The sequence below is a fragment of the Crocuta crocuta genome, unplaced genomic scaffold, assembly GCF_008692635.1.
Source record: "Crocuta crocuta isolate KB4526 unplaced genomic scaffold, BGI_CrCroc_1.0 scaffold167, whole genome shotgun sequence".
NCBI lineage: Eukaryota > Metazoa > Chordata > Mammalia > Carnivora > Hyaenidae > Crocuta > Crocuta crocuta.
In genome coordinates this window covers 12,202,050-12,229,018 of record NW_027532406.1, presented here as the reverse complement: position 1 = coordinate 12,229,018, position 26,969 = coordinate 12,202,050, and the positions used below count along the sequence as shown (strand labels likewise).

The following is a 26,969-nucleotide window of genomic DNA, read 5'->3' as shown; positions in this document are numbered from 1 at the left end:
CTTTGTAAAAAAAACTCTATAAATAGTAGCTGCTATGATAGGAAGTGCCAAAAAGAACTGTATATTCACTTTGGTCACAATTGTGTGAGAAATTTCTCATTGTAATGAGAAAGACAAGGTGTCATATACAAAGCAGCTGTTAGACAAAGGTACAGATATAATCTATTCTTGCTATGTGGTATGACCTTAGAGTCTTTATCAAGGTGCTGACTGTCCCGCCCTTCCTCCAACCCCTAAAATCTGTCTCACAGGCAGCCTCATGGATGCCTGAAACATTCCCATGAAAACCTCAGCTTAAGCCTTTATAACCTAGTCAAAAAAGTGGGGGGGGGGTGGAGAAGGGTGAGAGGGAACAGAAATAAATAGCTAAAGCAAAGCTGCTGTCACTGTCCTCATAAACGCTCTTACATGTTTATTTTCTTCAGAGAGGATTTTGATGAGAAGAAAAGAGCCAGAATATAAGGAGGCAAAAGAGACTTAGGGAGGCAGGAAGGGAGGGGGACACAGACGGGGAAGCAGACCTCTCTGTCCAAATGGGCTCTATGTCCAAATCCTGAAGGAAGCCCAAGAAATTGTCATAGGATTACGTCTTCCTACTCAAATTGTGGTCTCTAGACCTGCAGCTCCAGTATCCCCTGGAAGCTTGTAGGACACACAGAAACTCAGCCTCACCCTAGACCTAGTAAACCAGACTCTTCTTTTTAACAAGGTCCCAGGTAATTTTCATGCACATGAAATTGTGGGGATTTTACTGCCTAACCCAAGACCTATATATACTGGCCCTTAACAAATGTCTGGATAGATAGCTTTTCTGAACAGATGGAGTGCTTTTATTCAGCAAGCTTGCATTCATTCTGCATCCACAGGGTGTAAAGAATTGTGTAATGCTGTGGTTTCTTTGGTTCTCAGCCCTTGGTATAAGTTAGAATCACCTGTTCTACTATTAACAATAGTTGTATAGGTCCCATCCTCAGAAATTCTGATTCAATTGCTCTGGGAGGGACTCAGTCTAAGATGATAGCAGTTGACTTTGTGTTTGTTTGTTTTTTGCAAACCATTTTGTACCAAGTAATAGGACTCCTGGTGAGGCTCTATGGATGAGCCATTGAGCCTACACTTTCTGAAGACAAAGGCAGTGAAGATGCCAGGAGTCAATGCCATAGAGGAAGGGAAAATTTATCCCAACCTAGTATTGTCTTTTTCCTTTTGCAGATGCTCTGGAATCTATGAAGCTCTTGCTGGTTAGTGTGGGTGGCTGGAGGGGAAGGAGGCTGATTTATCTGTCATGGATTTTATAGTTTGACCTTTCTCCAAATAGATTAGCCTGTTGCCTGAGTCATGACCCCTTTGGGGATATGTCTCCTCTAGCCTCTTTTTCTCCTCTTCCTCTTTCCCCTAACACACACGTGCAACAGGGGTCAAAACTTGTCATATAGAACCTGGGTAGCTTCAACTTCTGCTGAGTCTCCTTTCTTTGGCTTTCTTGATCTTAGGGAAGTTAAGCAGAGCAAACCTGTCAATCAGCCTTGATGCTGGGCTTTACATGACTATTCTTGAACCAATCACCAATGTATAGATTCTACTTAACCCTTTTCTGGTTGGGAATCACTGACTTATGAACTACCCCATCAGTAAGGAGGTGTCCATTAGCATAATTGGTCCAGTTGCATCCCTCAGCCTCCACTACCATAAAATTTAATACAGTAATCGTGTCCTCTGCCTCTCTGTCTTTAACTTGGCTTAATTAAAATTATGCTCCATTGCAAGGTAAGGGCAATGGGAAGGTGAGACTTGGGCCATGGCCTGTCTGTGCATTGTTCTCTCATTAAAAACTTTCAGCAAGACTTAAATGTCTTCACAATAACTCAGAATTCATCAAGGCCATTCAGGTGTCTCAATTCCCTTTCCTTTGTCTTCCTAAGTCTCATTCAGGAATAAGAGAAATGGGAAAATGAAGGATTTGTGAATAACCAAAGCTAAATTCAAGTGAAGAAGTGAATTAATACATGAAAAGCACAGCTTGTGATGAAAGAAAGGGTGTAGGTGAAATTAGCTCTGACTTCCAAATGCTTCGACCAGCGTAAGCATTTAAAACTTCTAAGGGCAGGAAATGCCTGTGCTGAGATGGTACCATGGAAAGGAGAGGCGTCATTAAACTCCAGGCTGCCTGTCAGAGATGCTCCAGTCTCCTAACTTGCGACACATCTATGGAGTTTTTGCAGGAGAGCAGGCTGTCACGTTCAGGAAGAGACGGCACCCTCAAACTAACTCCTCCTCCCTTTGATGCCTGTAGAACTTGGCCATTAAAATCTGCCTTGGGCTAAAACTCAGCAGGCAAGTTTCCAGTCCAGGAACAGCTTTGACAAAATTTTAATAAAATTAGAACCAGTCTGGCATTGGGGGATTTGAGTCAGAGAAAAGCTGATCTATATATGTAGATCGAGATGAGAATGGCCAGACTCCCACTGTGGAATGCCACATAGCAGTAACTCTTGGCCTGCTGGCATTCGGCACACAACTACTAGTGTCCTTGATTCTTGAATTTTCTTAGACATTGTTAAGGCATTTAAAAGGCCCTAAGCTTAAAAAAAAAAAACTCCTCTGTTTGGGCAAAGTTCACTCATTTCAGTATTGTTCTGTACTAGCTGGCTAAAGAAGATGAAAGCTTTAAGAAAAACAAAAGTATCTCAAGTCATTTGAGGCACGTGGTTAAGTTTTGTTGTAAATCGATAGAATAATTGCATTGGTTGAAAATGCAAAAGTATTTTCTTTTGAAAACTTGATTATGTAATCCTATAGCCTTTCTATAGGATTCTTGGTCCTTGAAGCAAAGGAGATTGGCTTACTACTGGATATGGGCAGCACACATACCTATATATTTATTATAAGAGATATAGTAATGGCTGTATTTCACTCAAAAACAGAAAGATCAGAGAATTTCAAAATATGCATTCAATCCATTCCATTCTTTTTGCCACTCTCTTTCTAGATGTCTACACCACACAAGGGAACTGCAAGTCACAGTCCTGTCCCTTGCCATTTGTTGAGAATTGTAGCTACTCATAGTGACAGAATCTTGCCATCACTTTGACTTCTGTCCTACATACTCACTATGTTACCAACACTTTACAGAGAAACACTGGAAGTTTTTCTTTAACACTTAGCCTTGTCTAAGGTTATTAAATAGAAAAGCAACCACCTCCCATACACAATAAGGACCCTCCAAGTTATTTTTTCAAGTATGCCTTATAGATGTATTCTGCCAGCAGAGACTGAAAGATCCCCACTAACATGTCTCCTCTATATCCTGTTCTCCTTGGTCCAGTTGCTCATTTCATGAAAGTCAAAGAGAAGACCATGTTCTAAGAATGCTATGTAAATTATCTAAAATTAGTGAAAGATTATTTTCACCCTGCCCACCCCTACTCTACTGATGCTAAAAAAAGAAGAAGAAGAAAAAGAAAAAATACAAATCAGACTATAAATGGTCTAGCTCCTATGGATGCCTGTAGCCTACTACCAATGGAGAAAATATATTTGCTAAATACTCATCTTTTCATAACTAGAACCACACTCAACCACCATTTGATCCTTTGGGGATTCAAACTGGCAATAGTAACATTAAAACTGAATTTTGTTGTTGTTGTTTTTCTTTTGTTTTCAACACACAAAAAAACCAACTCTATTGTGATGGTTTAATCTATGTTTTCTTGCTGCATTGGCAGATTTATTTGTGTATTTATGTGCTTTTTCCCCATTTTTCCTAATGTCATAGTTATAGGCAGTGTGCTTAACCTCCTTATGAATTCCAATGCCAGAGTTAATAGCAGCAAAGGCTTCCAGGACAAATTCTCCTAAAAGCACATCCTGACTCTCTAAGTCAGCTCTTCTCCTTAAGTGTAACACTTTTAAGTGTTCCTAACAGAAAATTCATGTTTAACATTTCCTTGGGTTTCACATTCAGGAGATCCTTTTGCATGAATGCCATAGCTACTTTGGGCCACGATCAGGAAAATCTTTATTGTGAGCATTTTCAGAATGTTTCATTTCTTGGATGTATTTTCAGACCTGACTAGTTGTTATGCGTTGACAAAAGGCTGTCAATTGGTTGGGTGGATTTTTTTTTTCCCCATCGTATTTTGGACCAGAACCCTCAAGATCTCATGTGCCCATTAGTCCCTGGCTAGGGCCAAAGATCAGTTGACTTTCCACAGAGCCAAATATGGAGAATACAAAACAAAACTCACTGGACTATACAGCAGGAGGAAGAAGAGGGATGTTCCACTTTCAGAGCAGCTTAAACTAGACTGTATCCCCACGATGCAGGAAGAATCCCTCCCACATTGTGCACATGTTTGAAAGGCTATGGCAGTTGGTATTTTGTCATCAGTATGCTCAGCTCATGCCCAGTAGTAGGTAATGTGTGATTCCTGATCTTACATTACCTTCAATCTAATTGAAGGAATAACTACTGACACCTAAAATGACTAGTAAATTTCTGGCAACGGGTGCTAAAATAATTTTTTTCAAAAATGTCTTGATTCATAATGGTTTTATGTAACTATCTACTATAAACATGGCATCCTGAATAATAGCCCTTGTTGCCAATTTTAATTCAAGACTTCTAACCATCACTAATTTCTCATTAACCTCCCAGTCAGTGAGATTCTGTTAGAGGTTGATGGAATGATTTTTTAAAAATATAGAATGGTGGGACCCCAAAAGATACTAGCAGCTGTCAGTATACTGTGTTCTAGTTATTTTGACTTAGAGATGACTATTATGACTCAATAAATCTATTATTGGAATCAAAACTTTTTTTAAGTGACTTACTGTTGTAACTGAACAAACCCCACATATCCAAAAAGTCATGTGGCCACAGTATCACATGAGGTGGTGAAATGTCAGCCACAGACATCCACCCAAAAACACTTAGTGTTCACTTGCACAATCAAAACAAACTTATTAAGCACTACACTATGCCAAGCAAAGTACAGAGACGAATGAAAACAAATGGTTAAGTAATATACCAAGGAACAAATTAATAAAATACAGTATGATAATTACTATTAGCAAAAGAATCTGAAAGTATTATAGGAACACTTATAGGAAAGAAAAACTCTTTTTAGAAGGAATCAGGAAAGGCATAAACTTTAGGAGCTTGAGACACACATTTCCAAGAGAGTGGCTTGGCACAGTTGGAAAAAAGGGCATGGGGGAGGCATGGGGCCATGGCTAGGAAAAGATAATTGCAGGGTTGTGAGAATTATATACATATCAAGATATGTATATATCATTTTAAAGAGCTAGGAATAAAACTACTAAATTCTTTAAACAGAAGAATAAGGTGATTAATGAGTAAAGGATCTATAGACAGAGAGATATGAGGTAGGCAAGGAAGGCCACTATTACAATAACCAGACAAAAAGAGAACCTAGACTATTTATATATTTGTTTTCATTGTATTCCAGAGAAAAGTGAAGTTAACTTTTTATGTATCCAAAGATACATAATTAAGGGGCATAAAAAAAATGTGGAACCAATGAAAAATAAAAAACAAAGATCAAAAGGCTCCATTTGAGGTAAAGCCACAAATCAAGAGTTAAAAATAAATTGCTCTATATATTTGTTACTGATTGCTTAAGGGAAGTAAAACTCACTCTTCTCAGTATTGACACAAGACAGGAACATCTCACAGAGCAAAAGGAGGTCTCTATGAAGTCATGAGCAACACCCTTGATAATCTCTTTTCGGCTAGCTCTCTGCAGATCTGGTTTGATACAGAGTTTGATTTCATCTTCAAGACATCCTTCCCTCCATTTCCTGGGCTGAACTCTTAATAAAAACTGGATGTCCAAAGCAGGAAAGGGCTTCAACTAACAAGAGTCTCAAATTACTCTATGCTGCCATTAATCACAGGTTTTTTTGTCTTAATAGATGATCAAGTTCAAGAAATGACTGATATCTCTTCTAAAGGTTGAGTATGCCTCTTCTTAAGAATGGAGAAAACATAGGGGTGCCTGGGTGGCTCAGTCAGTTAAGCATCCGACTTCGGCTCAGGTCAGGATCTCACGGTTCGTGGGTTCAAGCCCCGCGTCGGGCTCTGTGCTGACAGCCAGCTCAGAGCCTGGAGCCCATTTCAGATTCTGTATCTCTCTCTCTCTCTCTGACTCTCCCCTGCTCATGCTGTCTCTCTCTCTCTCTCTCTCTCAGAAATAAATAAAACATCAAGAAAAATATAGAAAAAAAAAGAATGGAGAAAACATAGTAGAAAACCCTTCTGTACTGGAAGTGAACCAAGGGAGGGTGCAGACGGGTAAGGGAGGTCCTAAAAAGAGGCATAGGTAATGAAGATGGAGAAAAGAACAGATGTTTGAGAAATATTTCCAAGGCACTAAATAATAGAGCTATTCACCAACTGGATTTGAAATATGGGAAGAAAAGAAAGTAGAGTTGAAGTTGCCTTCAAAGTTCTTTCCTTGGACACTTGGATGAATGGTGGTGACAAAAGAAACGAAATAGGAAAAGTATAGGTAGAATTTTTGTAGAACATGAACATGATTAAATCCAGTTTTGATAAAGTAACATTTGAAGTAATTTGAAGTAACATGTTCTCTGAAAGCAGTTAGGTTTAGTGAGAGGTCTGGAATGAAATGATGAATTTATAGATTGCTAACCTTTTGGAAGCAGGTAGAGACCTAGTAGTGTATGAAATCATTTTGGGGAAACTTAGGGAGTAAAAGAAGAGAAGATGGGAGTTGGGGGGAAAATAGGGCGAGAGGACCAAGGGGAGTATACTAGAAAAGAAACAGTGAGGGGAAGGCAGATGATAAGGAGCTGTGAAAAGGGTCAAATAAATAATTCAGAAATTGAGAACTTCCACTAGGGAAGGNCATAGGGTCATCAATAATGTTAGTTATAACAGTTTCCGTGGAAGTTATCTAGAGATCAACTCTACAGGCCTGATATATGGTAGAATGCAAAGGAGTGGAGAAGGCATGTGTGGGCTACTCATATAATAAATCTGACAGTGAAGTGAGGAATGAGGATAAGGTAGTAATCTGAAGAAGGGGAAGACTCAAGCAAACATTTTTGGTTGACAGAGGTTATCAAAATAAGGTTACTCACAAATAAGTCTGTGAAATTCCCTCCTAAATCCAACTGTCTAGCATTTCTATCTTCACAAGAAAGTAGTGTTATGAGTAAGGGAAGCAGCAAGTTGCAAAAACAACAAACAAACAAAGCTAATGTGCTGGCTTCAAGGAAGAGGGATCTGTTTGTCTTACATGACAAGAATACCAGAGGTAATAGTTAGGGCTGGGGCACAATGGAATCAGGAGCCCAGACTCTTACTATCTTTCTGTTCTGCCATCTGTTACAAGATGATTGTTGCACCTTGGGGCTGTCCATCCATTTTGCAGAAAGGAAAACAAAAAACAAGGGCAAAGAGTAAAAGGGAAATGACTACTGAGTCTGTCTCTTTTTCTCAGGAAAGAAAAAACTTTCTCAGAAACCTCACTGAATTACTTCTGCTTGTATTTCATTGGCCAGAATAGTGTCACATTGCCACCACTAGCTAGAAGTTGACTAGGTAGAAGGCAGTTATGGATAAAAGTTAGGTCATCCCTCACTATCTCTCACAAAGATGTCTGCCACCCTAGTGAATGATGAAAAAAGTAGGTGAACAAACAAAATTAAAACAAAAAAATATATAAAATCTGCCTTAAAAAAAAGACAGGGGTAATTATATGCTTTCTCCACCTACCTACTCAATGAAGAGAGCTCCCATAGATAGAGTTGAGGAGTTTGTGTTAAAAAGACCATTGTCATTGCCTTGACCTTGGCAAATGGAAGATCACTATCCTAGACCCCAGCTTTGAATCATATACAATTAGATAACGGCTCATAGTCTTCTTCTTGTTGCAGACATCTAAAAATTCATGGTTGCCACCCTTCCTATCTCATAAAGATTTGATTCTCAGACTTACTATCATTGTCAACATTACTCCTTAACTAATTCTTAGTGATTTAAATATCCAAGTAGATAATCTTTCTAAGAGGCTGGACTCTTGGTTCCTTAATCTCCTTCCCTCTGAGACCTTCCTCTCCACCCTAACTCAGCTTTTCTTCCTCAAGGTCATACTTTAACTGAGTCCTTACCAAAAGCCACATCATTCCCATAATCCTATTCTAGCTATCCTGTTCTCTGTCCATCTCCTATCTTTCCATCTCTCTCCCTCCAGTGCCTTGGCTCTGAAAATTGTTCCACGGCACTAGAATCTACAATCTATTGGGTTCCACCACCTTTTTACCGTCCACACCACCTTCAAGGCCTCATTCCTTTACTTAAAATTCCATAGTTAATCAGTTATTCCCTTGGGTTTGCCCTCAGTTCTCTTGCTCCGTCCTCCCCTTCAACTTAATGGACAAAACCCAATCTTGATTGACTCTCTCTACCTACTTAGGTCTGTATCCAAAGTGTTGAATATGACTGAAGAAAAATACATTTTGAATAGAGTCACTTGAAACGCTTACCCACCAATAGCAAGAGTCCCGAATACTTCTTAGTACTCCTACCTCCAGCATTTTGCTGTTCCATCCACTTTCCCACCACGCTGGACAACTAGTCAGTACTTTTCCTCTCTTTTCAAATCTCCAACCTCTTCTCCCTATCCATTCTCATTTTTAGTTGATTACCACGCTTCTTATTTATCATAAAGAAAATAATGGAAATCAAAAGAGAAATTCCATGTTTCACTGCCACTTCTCCCCATAATACTCTGCTCTTAATATCTGCCTTCTGCCTGTTACTATGGGTGAACACCGCAGGTCAATGTTTAAGGTCAAGCCCTCTGTTCTCCCTCTAGTTGTTACCGATCTTGTCTACTCCAAAACATTGCTTAATGATGGCCTCCATCTCACCTGAGTAATCTGTGTGACCTCTTTTTAAAATCATTTCTATCAGTGTTCAAATATGCTGAAATTTCTCCCATCTTAAGAAAAAATTGTTGGATTATCATACCCCCTCCAGCTATCACCTAAATTTTCTGTTTCCCTTTGAAGGAAATATCAGAAAAGAGTTTCCTCTTCCCATTGTCCCAAACTTCCTTTCCTTATTCTTTCTTGAACCTATTCCAATAGGACTTTCATTCCAGTCATTTGGCTAAAACTCTTTTCTAGGTTACCACTGACTTTCAAGTTGCTAAATCCCTGGTCAACTTGGGCCTCATATTGCTTGACCTATCAGCAGCAGGTAACAGGTAGTCACTTCTCTTTGACATTTTCTTCCCTTGGGTTTAGGGACATCAAACCTTCCTAATCTCCTCTTAAATCACTGGCTTCTCTCCCTGGCTGATTCCTCTCCTCTTTGCAAATTCTAAACAGTAGGTCACCCCCAGGTAACAGCCATCAAAACTCATTTCTTTTCCATGTGTACCACATTGCAAGATAAAAAAATCTCATCTGGTTACACAGGTTTAACTCCAGGTATAGACACAATTCCTGACTTTGCATTTTGAGCCTGGTCTACCCCCCACATTTCTGGACTTATACCTATAGCTGCCTATATGACATTTCCACCTGGATATGTCAAACATAAGATGTCCAAAAACTAAATCTTATCTTCCCATCCCTCCTCCCCAGCTTCCCTGCATACTCCCTACCTCAGAGGAAAGCAACATCATCCTTCCAGTTGCTCAGGACTAAAATCTCATGGTCATCTTTGACTCTTTTCCCTCTAAGCTCATATCCAATCCATCAGCAAATCCTGTTGACCTTTAAAATCTCTCTAGGATTTGGCCCTTCCACAATACCTCCACTGCTACTACTCTGGTTCAAGCTGCCATCATGTCTTGCCTGAATCACTGTCATAGCTTCCTAACTTATCTCCTGCCACCACCCTTGCCCATCCTTTAGTCTACACTCAACATGGTGCCAGAGTGATCATTAATTATATCTCTCAGAGGAAAAGCAGTAGCATTCGAAATTCTTAGCCTTCTTTGTGATGTGAATCTCTTTGGCACACAGTTGAATTCCATAGATTCCTTCTCAAAATAACATTTTTGGGGCGCCTGGGTGGCTCAGTCAGTTAAGCGTCCGACTTCGGCCCAGGTCATGATCTCACGGTTCGTGGGTTCGAGTCCCGCGTCGGGCTCTGTGCTGACAGCTAGCTCAGAGCCTGGAGCCTGCTTCAGATTCTGTGTCTCCCTCTCTCTGACCCTTCCCTGCTCATGCTGTCTCTCTCTCTCTCAGAAATAAATAAAAAACATTAAAATTTTTTTTAATTAAAAAAATAACATTTTTAAGTGCATAAAAGACAGGGAGTTAAAAAAGAAACAACCATATTGAAACACAGTGAACAAAAATTAAGTCCAAATTTGTGATATGTGAATACATGAATTTATTACCTTAAAAAACAATGTCTAGTAGACCCTGAGTATGAGTTTTTGCTCTGGACAATCTGGTCCCTGCTACCTCTCTGACCTCAGTTCCTACCACTTCCCCCAGTCATTTGGCTCAAGCCACACTGGCCATTTTACTCATCCATCAAGCATGCTTTTTGTCCCAGAGACTTGGCATTTTCTGTTCCCAGATATCTGCATGGGTTATTCCTGTCCCTCCTTCAGGTATCTGATCAAACATCACCTTGCCAGAAATGCCTTCCCTGGCCTCTAGGTTTAAAATGGCAACTCTCCTCCTATACATATGCCTTGGCACAACTTTTCCTGCTATACTTTCTTCATAATATTTATCACCACCTAAAAGAGGGCAGACAGACAAATAGATACATAATGCCCTGGTTAATTTTTTTATTCTCTCTCTCTCTCTCTCTCACACACACACACACACACACACACACACAAATATAATAATATAATTTCCATTAGGGCAGAGATTTTTATCAGTTTTGTTTATTGCTGTATCTATAGCACCTGGAAAATTATTGGTACTTAATAAATATTTGTTGAAAGGACAAATAAATAAGGTGAATTTCTGCCTCCCAGATGAGTGCCTCTGAGGGCTGCCTCCTTTTGAGCCAAAATAGCCTTCCTCAGGGAAGTGATTGCCAACTTTGTCCAGGGTTTTGTAACATCAAAATATCCATTGTCATAAAGTCCCCCAAATGAGATTGATTACTTTGAAAGCCACAACCTGGCTGCACAGGCAGTAGACTGAGTCTTTGACTTGGGTGTCTGACCGCTTGGATACTTCCCTTGGTGTTAAAGGAGAATGGCCTGGTCATGGCCATTCTTTCTCGTGTCAGGGCCTTTTAAATAAAGTTCCACTCCAGAGACCCAATATGAAAGGAGAGGAAAGAAAACTCAGTGATAGATAAGATACTATAAGAGACTGTCAGAATCTTCACAACAGAAGAAAATAATGCTCAGGGTACTATCGATGAACACAATCATGAAAGAGTACACCATTTTCTTAACTGAGGCACCATCCAATCTATGTACAGTGGCACAACATATTTCTCCTCCAAAGATGCCAATTTCAAACTATGACTATTGATCTATATCTAACCTTGAAAATTAATGATCCCAAAGAGAAAAAGTGACATTGAATCGTTGGAGAATTTCAGACAATAAAAATAAAACTAAAGGGGTTGTGGCAAGTTCTAGACTTAATAAGTGTGCCTGTTACAGTTTTTAATCCATTGTGTTTCACATGACATACAGAATTAGAACAAATGGGCTTTGTTTGTTTTAGTTTAGTGGGGCTTTTGTTTTGTTTTACTTTGAACCACTTCCATGTGAAACTCTATGGAGCCATCCTGTTTTTCAATGTATCTTTTGGTGATTAGAGGGTAAAAAAAAAAAAAGAATGAATCACCATAGAGTATCCAGGAATACAATATCATTCAGGGAGAGATCGTTCTTCTTTTCTTTCTGTAGGCCCATATTCCTGCAAGAATGCCAGCTTCTCTTTTGCTATGTCTTCTGCTTTTACAAGATTTCCTTTGATATTCATTTAATTTAATCCAACACAGTGGCATCCTAGGATTTACTCCAGATCTTACAGTTTTCTAAGATTATCTTTAAAATGTTAGGCCAGAGGCATATCTTATAGAGGGACATATATGACATAAAATGAGAAATATTCTTTGAGACTCCTTCTTGCTCCCCCCAGTTACCTGACTAGCCTGTTGGCCCCTCACCCACTGGCCAAGCAGAAGTTACAGAAGTTACTGAAGACAGAGGTCCCAGGGTCAAATCCACCTAATCCCCACCAAGGTATGAACAAGACAAAACTGGTTTGGCAGCTCTTGTGCCTGGAAGAGAAGAGCACTTTCGGAGGGAAAGAGAGTTTAAGGAGGACATTTGGGGAGCTTCCAGCACTCTGTCCTTGCCCTACTAGCACATCAAGTAGTGGGATGGGAAGCTGCAATTTCTGGACATTTCTCCACTGTATTTTAGGTGGTTTTCAAAGTAGAGGGACTGGAACCAGTTACTCATCTGCAGTTTCCTGGGTGGCAGTATCTGCCAACCTATCCTGGCAAGGCAGCATAATGAGTGAGAGTTGGCACAGATCACCCTTGCACTGTTCACAGAGGCAAGGTAGGTATAGAAAGTGTACCTACGGTTCTCATTGATCTAGGCCAGGCTGGGCCTTGGGAAACAGAAAAATAGATTCCACTTAAGTATGTATTACAGAGAAATTTGGGGCAAGTAATTAGTTATACAGGTGATGAAGGAGCCAAGAATCAAACAGAGAATGATGAGACAACCCAGAAATTAGCAAAAGTAGGAATAAATACTAGCTCTAGAATGGAGAGACAAAGGATGGAGGTAGTATTACTGGGATACGAGGGCCAAAGACCATAGAGGACCCATCCAGTGGGTGCTAAAGCTACAGAAGACACCCCACGCTGCCAGCAATGCCACCTACAATCCCTTGCCAAACCTCCTATTTGCTGATTCTAGACAAAACCCAGTTGACCTGGGAGCCTGGACAATATAACCTATAGGATCAGCCCCTTGTGGTAACAAAGGATAGCAGGGGAAGGATGACAAATGAGCTCAAGAGTAGAATGCCTGAGACTGGCTCAGGATGACAGAGTAGCAGAGGCTAGATAGTCACATGCCCCAGACACTTCCGCTGTTGGAAGGAAGAACGTGGTGGGACCCCAGGAGACTGCTCTCCAAGGATTAAGATGAAGAAGCAGTACAATCCAATGGCGCTTGACATGTTCAGTCTAGAGAGTACCATCCAACATGCCCCATGAGAAAGCAGACCAGGTACTATTCAGGCCAAGAGAGCCACCTATCAAGATGGCTGGCATCACCAGTACCTGACAGCAGACGAGCAAGAAACCAGTGGCTGGGCTCTGCTCGAAAGTGTTTGATTCCATCTCAGCTTATCAATTTTCTTTCCACTCATGTACCCTCACCTGCAGGAGTTCTTCCTCCCCTCCATGCAATGGAGGTGCAGAGGCAAGCTCAAGGTTCCAGGGGGAGGGAAGAAAACTCCTTGAAAAACAGACAGAAACCATGAAGTTGATGTTTTAAATTAGACAGTGGCTAAGTGTCACAGCACCTGATTTGGGCTAAATATTCATTTGAAATGAGACTATTCTAAACCATAAGTGACTTTAAATTTTTAGGATCCAACCTAATTTCACAGTTTGGATGAAATAGAGTATCCTCTCTCCCAAGAGGGAATGGAAACTTGTCAAAGAAACATAAGTGTTCCCACAAAGGAAACTGAGCATTTGTTTGCACACAGCTGGGAGGTGACTATTCAGTGATTCCCAGTACACCAAATGCACAGGACACACTTAAATCACAAAAGAAAAGCATCTTGAGAAGATGGATTTTCATCACTGTAGATGTTAGCAGGCATGGCAGGCGAGCAGTGTATGCAGTATGATGGGCAAGAACCACCCTCCTTTTTCCTGTGATCAATCCAGGAAGATCTCATGGAGCAAAGAGACCCTTGTAATTTTTTTTTTTTTTTTTTTTTGGTATAATTAGGGCTACTGACTCAGTAGAGTTGGGGAATGGAAATTCTGGGCAAATAATGCTCTTTACAGAAAGTTCAAAGACAGTAGTGAGAGTGAATGGGTCAGAGGTGTGTGTTTATTAAGCTCTTGTCTCTTAGCTGCAATCCACTCTTCCGTGCTCTGCTTTGTAATGCTGGGGCTGGGAATTCAGCAAACCTATTTCACTTTTGCTTGCTGATCTTTTTAGGTGCTCCCAGAGGCAAAATAAAGAGACTGGAAAGGAAGGGAAAAGGGACTTGCTCATTCCTGATTTGGTTTTTGTTTATATTGTTTCTATTCCATGGCCTTTATCTTGGCAGTAGCTATTGGTCCCAGTTCCCAGAGTTCTTCCAGGGCTACTAGACCTTCCTCAGAGTTCCCCATACCAGTTGGCCAGGGCCCCTCCTCAGTGGCATAGGCCTTAGCTCTCTGTGTATCCCTTTCTCCAAGGTTCTGGATTCCTAATCACCCCAGCCTCTTCCCTCTGTTCCCTTACCTACTTTCTGTAGCGAAGACTTCTGGGATGCCTCAGTATTCCCTTTATATATATTTTAGTCCTCCAGCACCTGTTTCCCTACTCCTTATTAAATTCCATTTAAATGAAGAAAGATGTACTGTGCTTGTCTTAACTGGATGACAAAAATCTGTACACAAAAGTTCAAAATATGAAAGTTTCTATAGCAGGTTTACAATGGGACAGAGGATCATAGATTTGTGTATCAAGTGCCCTTGTTGGGTGACCTTTAGGCAAAAGTGAGGTCATTTATAAAAATCTCGAGATTTGAACTTGTTGGGTGGAATTTCTGCAAACTGAACACACAGAAACAAGTGGAACTGCTCAGGGTCCTGATCTGTCATTAACACGGTCATCAACCCCAGACAGAATATGAAGGATCTCCTGCCAATTATGAGAAATGCCTTAGAAATGACCTGGAAGAGAAGACAGCCCAGCAATGATGCTATTGCTTGTTTGAGAGGATTTAGAGCATAGAAGTGGCCCATTGGATCAAGCAGCACAGAGACCAGAAAGACTCACAGAGAAGAATTTCCGCGTGGGTTTAGGAGCAAGAGGATCTTCAGTGATCTTAGTAAATGTGGTCTCTGTGGAGCGGGGGTGGCAGAGGCTGGTGTGGACAGACTCCAGTAGTGAGTCAGGGCAGCTTTTTGATGCATCATTTCATTAGTGCTTGGGAGTAGCTGCTAGGTGGAGAGCCACGTGGTGTCTGCTAATGCTGACCTCCCGCACTCATGTCGGCACTGATTGCAGTTTGTGCACAGCCTGGTGCATGAACTGAATCTCATAAGAGGTCTGGGAAATCACATTCTCCTCTACTCAAAACTCATTGTTAAGTAGACTACAAAGCATTTTTCCCTCCACTCCCAGTGGCCTAAATCCAGCTGATGCTCCAGAATCGTTTAGTACTAATCTCCCCTTTCCTACTACAAAAAGTATTAAAATGCATCCTAACACCACAGAGAGATTTTCTCATCCCTATTGCTCAGTTAGGGAAAGGAGATGGATTTTCTCAGTCATGTGTAATTTCACAGAGGATGGGCAATATCTGGGGCTCTGGGGTTGAATTGGGGGGGAGGAGGGGACTTAAATCCTAGCTGGGGCCCAGAAACTTACTTAAGCTCTCTGACCTACAGTTTCTTCATCTGGATTGTAATAGAGATGATATTTTCCCCGGAGAGCTGCTGTGGAAAATAATTAAACAAGCATCTAGAACTGAGTCTGGCATAGAGTAGGTCTTTGGTCAATGGGAATCTTGTTAGTATTTTCAGGGAGGAGCCTATTTAAAAGCAATAGATTGCCTAGCTATATCTCTCAAAATTCCTTCAGATAAAATAAATATTTAAACTCTGTTTCATATGCTCTGGGAAGATTTGCAAGTAACTAGATCTTATCTTTTAGGATAACCTTCTGATTATGCATTAGTTCATTCTCCATCACCCCCTCAAAACAGGATCATGGCTGTGGCTGCTCTCCATAGATTTCTGGGTCTGGAAGAATTTAGGAATTTTGGGAGTTAACTGAAAGAAATGAGGGAAGCACTTCAGGGTAGAGGCCCCACTCTCTCTGCCATCTTTGGGGACTACATTTAGAGATGCCCCCACTAAAGAGGTGTGAGGGACATGTGCAATTTTCCACTCCAGCAACTATTCCCCTGTCTTCCTGCAAAGGCACTGATTTGTTGGGATTGTTTACTTGGGGTTTGCTTGTGGTGATCCATCCTCCCTGACTCAGGCCAACAGGCTGTGAGACTCTACCTATAACTTATGTTTAAGCCAATGGGATCATGGCCCTCTGATGGTTACAGAGATCCATTCAGGAGTGTGCATGTGACCTAAACTGGTCCAATATGGTGAATTTCAAGGATTTGACCAAAAAAAAAAAAAAAAAAAACCCCTCAGACAACCAATTGTTCTTCTCTGATGAGTTTGGACTTGTGTTGGGATAAACCTGGAGTTTCTGGGGGTACGACGTGGAACCTGGACATAGGAAAGGATAGGATCAAGAATAGAGAAACTTCAACTCCAAATCAAGTCAAAGCCAAATCAGCATCTTAGTTTTCAATGGCCAGAGTAAATTCTCCATTGTGCTTAAGCCAGTTCAAGTCTGGATTTTTGTCACTGGAAAAATCTGTGACTGATACTAGAGGCAACCTGAGATACTTGAGAGACTGATTCTTGAATCAGTACTCATCATAAGAGATAAAATCCTGATTATTCCAGAGCTGCTACAGAATTTATGATTGATTGCTTTGTCTCAGACACTACTTCCTATATATCTGCCAAAGGAAATCCTCTATTGGCTGCCTCCAACAGAGAAATGGTAAAGAAAGAAAAAAAATTAATTTAAGTAAAAACAATTCACATAAATTCATAAGGTACTTCCCTACAGACTAAACTCCCATGATCATTTTGCAGATAAATTCTGATAACAACAATATACTCAATAATGAAGATAACAAATAAAGTCTTCTAATTATCAATAATATTCCAGGGGGTGTCAGAGCCCAAGTATTTTCAGTAAGATGCCTCATCTATGAAAAGTAAAACCTTCCCCTGTTCCTGCCTTGAGTAAACCCTCTTCCTTATGAGTCTTCAGATTTCTGAGGGTATCCAGTGATACCACTCTGTAACCTAAAAAGGATTTCCTTGGTGGCAGTCCAGATACTAACTGCTTAGAATAGTAAGTGAGTTATAATTTGTACCAGAGATGTTGCTGCAATTATAATACAATGAAAAAGCCAGAGCTTTTAATTGTTTCCACTTTAATATAGACTTTGGGCTTGTGGACTAGAAGCTAAGAAACTCAGACAGCAGCAGTCTCAAAATCTGATATCCTTGGCTCATTGTCATCCTCATTTTTGCCCTGACGGCCAACAGGTAAATTGTCTCCAGATGCAGAGCAGTCTCTGGCAGATTCCAGCTGGGTTCTGTGTGAAGCAGCATCAAACTGTCCTTTTCTCCTGCATGTTGTATGTAACAGCCACTCCAGGGAGGGAGAGACCAATGCTGGCCAGGGGCAGGAGTTTAAATGATGCCGATGGGGTCCACCCTGCAAACCTAGCCATCCTCAGGAATGTATCTTCCCATCACACCGTGTGGGAGGGTGCTTGGTCATGGCATGACAGAAAATTCTTTCTTCCATTCGCCTGCCTGCCTTCCTGCCTTCCTTCCTTCCTTCCTTCCTCCCTTCCTCCCTTCCTCCCTTCCTATCCTTCCCATCTCTGAAGGGTCTGGAAAAGTTCCTAAAGGAGTTCTGCCTGATAATTAGACTTCTCAGACTGCCATTAATAACTTCCACCATTGATTTTTTTTTTTCTAGTATCAGTTAGGGTTTTTCAGTTGTAACCAACAGACTCTGATTCTTGATAACAAGTAAAACAGATTTTACTGTAAGGATATGAGATGGCTCACAGAATTGAAGGAAAAACTAAAGAATCAAGCACGGAAAAATCTGAGAACAAGAACGAGTCTGGGATCTAGGTAGTAACTATGAACATTCTTTTCAGGCCTCTGCAACAACCATTTTCCTCCGCTGCAATAACTGGGCTAAAGAGTCAGATTCCTGGATAAGAGAATTCCATGGGCCTAGCATGGCTCAACTGCCTAGGGCTCACATCTCAGGGTCCCTTGATTGACAGCTCCACCAAGACTGCTCTAAGGCCCAAAGGGTGATCAGGAAAACAAAATGGCATCTGGGTGAACAAAAAACCCCCAGCAGATGTCATATATAATGCCTTTGATCATGCTGCCTCCTCTCCCTGAATGCCCTTCCCCACTGCAGACTAATCTAGCTCAGATATCACCTCCACCAGGAAGTCTGCAATACACAAACACATGCCCTCAACCAGCTGCTGAGTTAGACATCCCAGTCTCCTGGGCTCCCTTCTCTTACTGCTCTTAAAACACTGAAGTATAATTCTTCGAATATCTGGCTTCCTTGAGAAAAGAAACAATTTATTATTCAATCTTCTATCCTTAGTACCTAGCACATAGTGGGCACTCAACAGATGTGTCTTGGATGATTAGTTGAAAGGAAAAATGGGCCAGTGATGAATCTTATACTTCATAAAGTTTGGACTACTTTGACTTTAAGTTATAGCTGTATCTGTATATAGACAGAAGGATTCAACTATAATGTATCAATCCAATAACTATCATCTTCAAAGCAGTATCAATACAAATTTTTTAAAGGATTTGTTGCAGCTTTTGGACCTTAGAATATAAATGCCTGTTTATTTTGTACTCAATAGCTAGAAAGCAAATATTAAGTAAACACACCAGGTAAAATAAATTAAATCAGAACAATTCACCTCGAATAGATGCTGACACCTAAGTTTGCCTTCCAAGTGAAGGTCTAATTCATTGCACAAGAATCACACCTTCCCATTTAAAGTTATCACAAAATGCCCACAAATTTATAAAAGAATTGGCCAAGTGATCTTCATGTGGGTGCTTCTTGGTTAGGAGGAGGTGGGTCTGCAAGACCTGGTTGGCTCCCATGAGCTGTGGACTTAAAGCATGTTGAAAAACTGGTCAATGAGTTGGATCCCCCTCCAGCCTCTCTCTGGCTGTCCTGCACAGGAAAAGCATGTTTTCAACTGTCTTCTCAAAGACTGGGTGAATGCCTACCCCTATACGGCTGGGAAACCCTGGGTGTGGCCTTAGTCTCCTAGGTGAAGTCTGCTTTTCCTTAAGAGTGTACCTTTGTGCAAAGAGAAAAAGGCTCTGCCTATTACATAGTCAGATAAGAAAGACTCTTCCTCAGGGACCTGAATTTGCAAAAGGTGCTTATTCTGGTTGGACATAGCCATGCAAGGGTGCAGTCTTGTATTAGGGGCATCGCTTGAGGAGCAGAGCATGGACTGTGTTGCAGACCCCACTTGGCCAGCACCTTTGTATGGTGAAGGGACTGCACACCTACACATGGCATCCCTGTCCTAGATGAGACCTTTCCCCAAAGAAGAGAACATGAGGTAGTATTACGAATCCAGGAGGTACTATAGGGAATAAATAGACTCCCATCACACACTGTCTTATCAGAGAGATAACTGGCAAAACCATAGGAAGGCCAGTCTCCGCATCAAGAAAAGGAATCATTTTTTAATTTTAAAATGCCAAACATATGGAAAAGTACAAACATCTTTCAACAACCAAGATTTAATAATAGCATCTTATCATATTTCATTCAAATCTTATTGGAGCCTTCCCCCATCAAACCACTACTACCCCCTTCTCTTTCTCCCATCTCCAAACTGTCTTCCAGTTGATATTTGCTCTGTCCATGCTCATTTCTGATACTTTCTATGTATTTTTACACAAACAACATATATGTGTTTTTAAAAAAACATGTGAGTTAGGGGTGCCTGGGTGGCTCCAACTCTTGATTTTGGCTCAGGTCATGATCTCAGTGGTTCATGAGTTCAAGCCCTGCCTTGGGCTCTGTGCTGACAGTGCAGAGTCTGCTTGGGATTCTCTCTCCTTCTCTGCCCCTCCACTGCTTGCTCTCTCTCTCAAAATACATAAACTTTAAAAGTAAATAAATAAAAATATGATTTAGATGTACATATATAATAAACACATATAAGCTACATATATTTTATGTAAACATATAAGAAATCCAGTATAATGTAACATATAATAAATATATAATGTGAATGATATAAAGTTTGGTGTATTTGTATATTTTTATCTGAAAGGTATCATATAATTCAGATCCTTCTACAGTTTGCTATATGTATGTCAATGTTCTCTTTCAGAGATTGATTGATCCATATTGGTACATGTAGCTGCAACTCCTTCATTTTAATTTTATACAAGATTGCATTATATGACTAACTCACAACTTATCTATCCTGTTATGGATGGGCCTTAATTTGTCTCAGCTTTTTGACTTTACAATGATGCGAAGATCATTCTTGCAGACATGTGCAAGAGATTTTCTAGGATATATACTTACAAGTAGAATTTCTGGGTCTTAGGTTATGCACTTCTAATGTGCTCTCCAGGGTAGTCTTGCTGACTCGCACTCTAACCAGCAATATGTGAGATGTGTCTCCCCACAACCTCATCAAAACTGGTTTTATCAGATATTATCATTTTGGCCAGTCTCAGGGGTGTAAAATAGTATCATACTATGGTTTTAATTTGAATTTTCCTTGTTACTAATGACATTAAGTTTCTTTTTCTGTGAGGGTCCAGTTCATATTATTTATCCATTTTTCTTGGATTATTTTTTTCTTATTGATTCATAGGAATCTTTTAAAATAAATTTTTATGGGGTACCTGGGTGGCTCAGTTGGTTAAGAGTCCAACTTTGGCTCAGGTCATGAGTCCGTGAGTTTGAGCCCCATGTCGGGCACTGTGCTGACAACTCAGAGCCTAGAGCCTGCTTTGGAATCTGTGTCTCCCACTCTCTCTGCCCCTCCCATGCTCATGTTCTATCTCTGTCTCTCAAAAAATAAGTAAATGTTAAAAAAAATTTTAATAAAATAAATTTTTATTAAGAATTCTTGGTTGGTTATAGGCATTATAATATCTTTCCTAAGTTTGAAACTTATGCTTTAACTTTGTTTATTGTGTTTTTATTGGTATAGAATTGTAATATTTTAATATAATCATATTTTAAAACTTTTCCTTTTGGTGTATGCCTTTTGAGACATAAGCCCCTATGTTTAAGTCTCCTATGTTTTCTCCTCAAAGTTATAAAATTTCCTTTTCATACATATATCTTAATTCCATGTGGATTTTACTTGTATCTAAAGTGTGAGGTAGGGATTTCCTTTTTCCACCAATTATTCCAACACTTGAAGAGTAATTATTCCCTTTTCTGTAGGTTTGTATTGCCATCTCTATTGTGAACCAAGTTCCCATGTGTTGAGTCTATTGTTGAGACCATTCCATTTTTGTACAGGAAGAGACCAGGTCTCTTGTACAGATACCAAACCCCCTCATTACTTTCAGAAAAGGCAGTTTTACTGATACCTGAAATAATGCCATTCTTTGTGTGAGACGAGAACACCTCCAGGAAGGGCAATGCTCTAAATCAGCGACAATGTGACATACATATCTTGCTTGGATTCCTTTTGATCTGCCAATATACTGAGAGAAGTGTTGACAGAAAAATCAGAGAAAGATCCAGGGTACTCAGCAAGGGAAAAGAAAGATAGATTTGGTTAGAGAGGCTCTTGGACAGGAAGGGGAAAAAATGATATCTCTAATTACTCAAGTTTTTTTTCTGGTCTTGGTCTCGAACATAAATATATTTGTCCAGAAATATGGTATTTTGATATATAAATGTGCCTCCACAGCAGTGTCTACCAATTCTTATCATAAAATCAGAATCAGAATCATAGCTTACATTAATGGGCTAAACACTGGATAGGCATTATTTTATTAAATCCCATTACATGGGTAATTTCCTGGAAATATACATGAGAAAACTGAAATGCAGAGAAAGGAAGTGACTTGTATAAAATCACACAGCCTAGTGAGTGGCAAAACTCAGCTTATATTCCTTGCTACTAGATTACGCTGCCTTCCATGTTGTAAAATGTTCCACACTAGAATGGGATTGTCTACTTTTGAGGGGAGGGAGTTAATCTTACTGTAGCATTATATCCTCAACCCGAGCACTGTGTTAGTCACACAATAGCCTCTCAATCAATATTCGTAGACAAGAATGAATAGATGCATGTTGGCTGTGGGGTCTGTGGTTTGTGAGTCATGAAAGGCCTAAGTGGTTTACTTAGGCTGAGAGAGAAGAATCTTCACCTTACTTCCTCTGAAAGCCACGCCAAACCTCTTTTCTACTTACCCTCAAATGATGGGCGGAGCTACAAAAACACAGCAATGTACTTCTTTCTACATAGATCCTGGAAGCCTACAAACACAGTTGGGGATGGGGACACACAAAAGTATAAGCCACACTTCCAGCTTTGATATTTGCTTCCAACCTCTGGAAATCTTTCCATTTCCCAAATACATCAGCATCGGTGGCTTTGTTTCTCATCAGAGGCAATACAACTTTGTCTCCTCACAAGGCTGTGTGCTAAATCTGAAAAGTAGCTTGCAGCTCAACCCCACGAAGTCTGTTGCTGCAGTGGGGATTCCCAGCCAGTGCAGAGGCCCCTGCTGCTGAGTGGAGTTCCCCAACATGAGATGTAAGTGGGCCACTGAACTCATTGGTCTCTAGTGTCTTGGGGATCATCAGCACAATGACATCTCCCCTGAATAGTTGGTTTTGGGGACAGCAACTGCAAGGAGGTGGCAGCTCTGGTGCATTAGGAGCTGACCACAGAAGGCACGAGTCTTTCTTCAGACTGCGTAGAATTCTGTGAATTGACTGGGGATTAATTCATAGCAGGTAGGTTTCTAAGCTCAACTTCAAACCCTACACTGTGGTCCCTGTTCTAGGCATAAATGTTTAAGAAGCTTTCCACGTGAGAAAGTGTCTCAATGTTAACATCTTTGGGCTAGGAATTCTTATCTAGCTGTCACAGCTAGACTGTCACAGCTAGACTGTCACAGCTAGACTGTCACAGTCATTCTCTTGGATTCTGACAGTGACCCACGATTCCCAGGAAGCTCTGTACTTTCTGACTGTATCCCTGTCACTAGGTGCCCCAATCAGCCCTTAGACCACCAGTTAGTTGGTCTTGCCACTCAGGCACCATTCCTTGCCATGGATTTGCACAAGATGCTTTGCTTTCAAAATCCGTGCATCCATTTAATAAATATTTCCTGAATACCTACTATGTTCTAGATATTCTTCTAAGCATTATGACAATAAACAAGTTCCTTCCCTCAAAGATTTACATTCCAGGGAGGAGGAAAGAAAATCTATACATAAATAATGATCTAACATGGTATCCAGTAGTAATGAGCAGCACCATGAAGAAGAAATAAAGGTTAGAGAACAGAGAGTAACCTGGAGAGGAGGTGTCATTTCAGATAAAGGACTCAAGAAAGGAGGTAAGACTTGAAAGAGACCTGAAGAAATGAGAGAGAAAGCCACATAAATATCTAGGCGGAGGACATACCCAGCAAAGGGGCAGAGATGGAAATGAGCTTGACAAGATGGAGGAACAGAAAGTAGGCCAGGATGGCTGGGAGAGGAGGAGAGAGGAAGATAATGGGGGAGATGAGGCCAGAGAAACCAGATCACAGGGACCAGACCACAGATCACGTGGATATTTGAGGCCATGGTGGGGCCTTCTGATTGTACTCCAGTGTGCTGGAAAGCTGTTGGACAATGGTAAGCAGAAGAATGATATGACCTGGTTCATATTTTTAAAATGTGTGTGTGTGTGGGGGGGGGGAACAGACTGAAGAGCACAAGAGTGAAAGCAGGGACCCAGACAGCTCTGAACCTATGCCAGCAGACCAGAGGAGAGATAGACTGCAGTAGCAGTGGTGGGGGTGAGAAGTGGTCATATGAGCACATGCTCATATTCTGTCGGCTCTCACCGATAGATTGGCTGGAGTATGTGAGGGAAGGAGAGGACTCAAGGATGACTCCTGGGGCTTCCTGTAGTCCTGACCTCGTGTAGAGGTATGGAATGGGAAAACAAGCACATGAAGATTCGTTCCTCACCAGTCATTCCTTTTGGAGGCCATCCTTCCTGGTCTGTAGACCCCAGCCTAAATCCCCAAACCATCAACTGGCATCTACCCAAATCATAGACCTAATCATAGGAAAAAATGGAAAGTTTCATGCATATACTTTTTGTAAACTGATCCAGTGACAATAAACTCCCAGGAAGGTGGTACTAGGGATTCCTGAAGCCTAAGGCTCTGCAAAACCCAGCAATCACAGTTTGATTATGGAATAAAGCAGAAAAAGAACCTTGGTAGCTCTGGCAAATGTGTGGCACATGTACCTCCTCCCCTTACCTCCATGTCCAAGCCCATGCTCCAAGCCCACTGTAATCCACAATGTCATTGTTATTCATTGTAACTAGATGCCAACTCACACTCCTTAACTACAACACTTTAGGCAGTCACTACCAGTTAATCACAGTTGGCCTGACAGATGATTGCCATTTTGGCTCCTGATTTATTGTAACAGTCTACTTCTCCAAGCTCTGATACATCCTTAGGTATCCTTTGACAATCTCCTGCCTGGGACAGCTTTCAGCCACATTATGAATGGTGCAGAAAAGGAAATCTATTATTAAGCTTTGACCCAAACACTTTACATGGACCATATTTTCATGTTTCAGCAGAGTTCATCTTCAATGACAGTGTTAATCATACCCAGGCACACTCAGGCACCTCAGTGGCCCCTGTGCTCACTAAGTCACTACTGTGTTCACTGTGTTCTCCCTAACAGATCTGTGTTCCTGAGTGATTCTGTAAGCCTCACACCTTTGTTTACCTCCTTCCCAACCAGGACCTCTATCTCCCCATTCTCTCTGCACAGATACCAGGAGACAATAGTTATATTTTGTTCTGCAATGACATCAACCAGCTGATGTGCAATGTCCTTTTCTCACAAAACAATGCCTTATCCCAGTAAAACAGATCACTCTGTGATACCCTTAAGGTAACATACTTGTAATGGGAATTTCTGGAATTGTGACAGAACTTCTGGAAAGAAAGGTATTTCCGGGCAGGGAGTTTTTAGCACTTTTACATGCTTTACACCAGACACACAAGGGTCCTGGTAGGTCTCCATCTGTCTCTGCATGCCATAGAAAGCCCTTTACTGCTTGTGACCAAAATAAAGGAAAGGAGTCCAACCAAGAACCATTTTTAACAGTGTTTGGAAGAGGAGAAAATTAACATGCTATCTTGACTCTTCCAAGGCTCCTCAACTAATACTGTACACATAATACCTCAACGTCTAGGTATTACTTGGAATTGATTTAATCCACACCAAACTACATGAAAAAACGGCCCCAAAGGGAAATTTCTTAGCCGTGTATAGTACTCTGACCACATCCTGCCCAGAAAGGAGGGGCTGAGCTGTGGGTCACTGTCCAAGGCATCTAAATGCACAGTCTTTTTTTTTTTTTTTTCAGTTGTTTATTTTATTTGGGGCTATGCACTTGGACTTTTGAGAAAATTCTTAAATTTTTTTTTTTAACAAACCCCACCCACACAAATAGAGTGACTCAGCCTAGAGGGGTCTGAGTTGATGTCTGGTAAGGCAGAGAGATTAAAGAACTGCTTTAAAAAGCAATGTCCTCAATTATCCCTGTAGCAATGGTCTCTAGGAAGAAAGGCCTAGAGAGAGGGCATCCAGATACTCTTTCATAGATGTATCGAAGTCCCAGCAGAAAATAATGATACACTCAAATTGTGAAATATGAGGAGAGTTTATGATAAAGAGGCTCTTTTCAGAGAAGTGGCCAGGGTATGGGGAAACAAGAAATAGTGTAGCATCTGGGGCAGCGACAGCAGTACTCCCCTTACTATCCTTAGTCCTCAGAAGGAGCTCTTTCCAAGGAAAGAGAGAATTGTGAGGAGAGGGTCCCTAACAAGTGACAGGAGCTATGACTCACAGTATTAGGATCCAGACAGTCCACATTGTCCCCACAGGAAGGGAGTCAGGAGAATAAATACCCCAGTTTCACTCTTATCTGACTGCCAGATCTGCTGGTGCATCCAACTGGCCAATTTTAACTGGAAGTCCAGTGATCAGTCCACAGGCCAGCCTTCCAGGGCACACAGCTGGGTGGAGAAGGGTAAGCACTGGATATGGGGTGGGGGGTGGGAGGTGGTAATCAAAAGACATGCAACAATTATGGTACATCTGTGTATAGGCAAATAAATCAAGTTCAAGAAAAATATGACAATGTTTTGAGACTTCTCTGGCTCTAAAATTCTATAACTCTGAATATATTTACTTTATGTTATATAATTTGCTATTTCTCTTTCCAGATTACACAAATATTCCTTAAAGGAATGTTTTTAAACCCAGGGTGGGAAATGGGCTGTATCTCACATGTCAATTCCAAACAGTGGGTTGTACCTTCTTACATGGCCTTGTTGAGAATTGGAGGCCCAATTGGGCTTGGCAGTGCTATAAGCATGCCACCATGTTAAGTATGTACACCATGGACTGAGGAGGGGCAAAGGCAGAGAAGTCCTCATGTTCATATTCAGCGAACCAAAACAGAAGGAGGAATTTGGAATAATTATCCAGATAATCTGATTTAAAATACATTTATCCAAAATATTCCCTTTAAAGTGTGTGCATGTTTATGTGCTTGCATATAACTTAAATCTATCTGCTTTCACTAGTACAAAAAATGTTTATATGAGTATAGCATACACTATTATCATGTCAGTTTCTGAGCGCATGAACAGTTGATACCTCTGATTATATCCTACTGATAGCTTTTATGGTCACATGTCCAAATGGCACAGGTAATCTTAAAAAATGACATGTTATTTTTAAGTTTACTCTCTAGGTCTACCATTTACCATAGTCCAACATGGTAGCCATGAGCCATATGTGGCCATA

The 26,969-nt window shown here is 40.8% G+C and overlaps 1 protein-coding gene across 1 annotated transcript in view; it reads right to left on the bottom strand.

Annotated features, from left to right (window-relative positions):
* LOC144243445 (uncharacterized) overlaps nt 1-26,969 on the bottom strand; it is a 104,624-nt gene that overhangs the window by 14,733 nt on the left and 62,922 nt on the right. The gene's annotated exons all lie outside the window — the stretch shown is intronic.